This window comes from Anneissia japonica, unplaced genomic scaffold (assembly GCF_011630105.1).
Source record: "Anneissia japonica isolate Jap-2015-1 unplaced genomic scaffold, ASM1163010v1 scaffold287957_len1322810_cov207, whole genome shotgun sequence".
Classification (NCBI taxonomy): domain Eukaryota; kingdom Metazoa; phylum Echinodermata; class Crinoidea; order Comatulida; family Comatulidae; genus Anneissia; species Anneissia japonica.
In genome coordinates this window covers 474,942-478,328 of record NW_022683022.1, presented here as the reverse complement: position 1 = coordinate 478,328, position 3,387 = coordinate 474,942, and the positions used below count along the sequence as shown (strand labels likewise).

Here is a 3,387-nt window from a genome sequence, read left to right as displayed (position 1 = left end):
GGTTTGATCATTATCGTCATCAGTATTATCATCATCATCAGCATCATCATCACTACCAGCATCGTTTGATCATAGTTGTCGTCAGTATTTGATCATTGTCGTCATTATCATCTGATTATCATTATCAACTGTCGTATTTGTCGTTGTCATAATCATTATTTAATAATTTTAAACCTCCATCAATTTAATTTCTGTACCGAAAGAGATGTATGACATTATTTTCTGTCATAGAAAACAATTATTTAGAAGCCATTGAGCTATGAAATAGTTTTTGTTTCCATATCCGGTATCGATTGATTGATTTAGTTAATTTATTTTTATTTATTTATTTTTTCGTAATATTAAATTTGGAAATCGGGATCGTTGGACTACTGTTAATACGGATTACTTAAAAGACAGTTTTAACGAAGTTCTTACATGCAAAGTTGTATATATACCTATTGATAATAATGTAGGCCTATACTACAACAAATACATCAATAAAAAAGGCTTTAATAATAGAGATGAAGCATTGCATTGCACGTTTTCCTTAGGGTCTACTGAAAACAAAAGTGAAAGTTGTGCATTTTATGTTGCTGCAGACCTTTTCCAATATGTTGTTAGTAAACAACATTTCAAAACCATGCCTTCTAATATGTACCATAATGCCAATGACATCATAGTAACGTGATAAGGTATTGATTGGGGGTGAAGAAACCTTCAGTGACCATGGACGACGATAATGGAAACAATAAAACCAAGTTTTACATTAAGTATGAGTTTATTATTATTATTATTATTATTATTTTGCAGTTTATTTCATTTTAATAAGGATTTTTTTATTCTTGCAATTATGACAGTAGGCCTATTATTTTGTTTACTTAAGGAACAAGGACTGTCAATCAATCTTGTTTGGTTTTATAATTATTGAATAAGATCGGTAGAGAGAAAAATTTCGCAGAGCGTAATTTTAACCATTACTTCCTTTCTCTTGGAGGAGAGGGATATAGGAATAATAAACGAATGACGTGAAAGTATTATTTGGTGACGTCAGGAAATAGAATCGGCTCATCATAAGCCCCGCCCCTTGGATATTGTTGCTAAGGTCCCACAAAAAGATTGCTTAAACCATGGAGGTATAAAAATAGCTCCATGCTTAAACCAAGGATTAACTGTTTCCAGGATAGGAAGCTGGCTAGTTTAAGCCGTCTAACTGGAATTAGCCTTATGTGTGTGGTATTGTTATGCTAATGAGCCAGATGAGCACAATCTGCGGCCCGCACTGCCTTTCGGCTTGGCGTACAGCTAGGCCTAGCCGAGAATTACGGTACTTTGGTTCATAAGAGTGAAATGGCAGTCTTGTTTCAAATTTTATGGTTTGCGGTTCTAGCGAGGGCCGGGCCGGCCTCGCCCCTCCATCCCCCAACTTTTTTTTTTATTGGAAGGTAGAAAAACAAAGAAAATTAAAAAAAATAAATAAAAAAGGGATTGCTCAAAATACCTCAGTGGTTATTTTCGGGTGTCTTGAACACAAAAAGTTCGCGGGGCATGCCCCCGGAACCCCTGGATAATGTTATCTCGATCGGCCTACTTCTGACCCGCTTTTGGATCCGCCCTGAGTGTGGTTTAAATATAAAATTACATAGAGACTAGCCTAGGCATCCTGCTTTAATTTTAACTAGGGTATATGACCACAAAAGATGCTAGTCCTATTTTTTTTAATGTGAATTTTAAAGTCTATTATTGCTATTTAAACCAGAAATCGTTTACAGGGCTACGGCCTGGGCTAGGCCTATCTATAGATAAAGATATAGGCCAAGGCTAAGATACGATGTATAGAACATATTTTGTATTGTACGTTTTTAGTCAATTCGAGTCATTGACTAATAAATTTCATACTGATATAAGAAATATTGCTTGTCAAAAAAGACAAAAACAAACAAAACAAAAAATAAAATTATAAGTACCAGTAAAATTTTGTTATGCAATGATGTTTTCTCTAGTATGTTACTAGTGTTTAATGTATAGTATAACTTATGTGATTATGTTTAATTTATAAATTATGTGATTATGGAAATAAAAGGCTTGGCAAAAGAAAAAAAAAGAATATGCGTTTTTCACTTAAAAAAAATAAAAGACTGTGGGAATGGCAAACAACATGTTTTATTTATGTCATTTCCCAAGGGAAGCCTAGTAGGCCAGGTATGAAATACAATAAATGATCCTAATTTTAAGTTTGACAAACTATCGCGGACAAAACGGTTAGCTGCCGAAACGGATAACATTCATAAATACAGTAGGCCTACTACCTATTAATATAGCCAACATGAAGTTTCGTGTTAGGCTCAAGCTAGCTCCCACCAATCAACACCGCGGATTTCACGTAAAATTGTCAAAACAATATCCACGGCTTTTATTTACCCTGCATTAATTTAAGTATAAAGGAGTCACGGTTGGTTTGGCCGTAACTGTTATGTTAGTGATTGGAGCTTGATGTTTAGAAACGGAAGTGCGAGTCTGCTACCAGGTCAAGTCGCTAGATTTCACAGCGGCCGCTGTAGATTTTAAGTCCCTCCTTACCATCTATTTCACAGCATAAAATATTGTTGTCTTAAGTTCTCAGCGTAGAGTGTAACCGTTTTTAGCGCGTTTTGAAGAGGTACGGTAGGTATTTTGTCCATAAAAATGCTACATTCTAGGAATAATTACTGTTCGTTTGTTATTTATTTGGACTTACAATTATAATGATTTTTGGCTAATGTATGCACACCTGCGTTTTCCTTAGGCTCTGCTGTGATGTTTATTATTCAGAATATGTCGACGAATTCACTGTACGCGAGTTTAAGTGCATGTAGGATATAAAACGGTTTTCCTGTTTTGTCATGTTTATGTACCCGTGCAGTGTAGTTTTAGCCTGGATGCGTGCATTACGTATAATACTGTGGGCCTACGAATGATGAGTACATTCTTATTCTACTGGCTTGATGAGCTTAATTGTCGAACCAATGTGTAGGCTCGTATTTTTTAGTCGTAACAATTAGAAATTTGCAAAAACATACAGTACCATTTCTTGTAGAAAGCCGACTTATAATTGTGGTTTGTGCAGTAGTCATGGCCAGGCCATAGAAATATCACCGCACCATATGGCACCAATACAAATACAAATGATAACAACATCCAAAAGAGGAGCTCGTTTTTCTCATACTTTCAAAATTATGTATGTAGACAATCACAAGAATATAAGTAATATTATTTTACTTGATGTGTGACTCAAAAATCGATCAAAATGAGCCCTTCAAATTCCCTTTGAACCCCTCCCCCCCCCCAGAATTTATGGGCTGTTTCTGCCCAGCCCGTGTTCCCATTGACCCCCTCAGGCATATATGCATATATATATATATATATATA

General features: G+C 35.4%; 1 protein-coding gene across 1 annotated transcript in view; it reads left to right on the top strand.

Annotated features, from left to right (window-relative positions):
* Positions 1 to 2,175: 2,175 nt before the first annotated feature.
* Positions 2,176 to 3,387, top strand: part of LOC117119225 (organic cation transporter protein-like) — a gene marked incomplete in the record, with an annotated part of 13,910 nt that continues 12,698 nt past the window's right edge. Inside the window, 1 exon segment of the mRNA XM_033264060.1 lies at positions 2,176 to 2,638.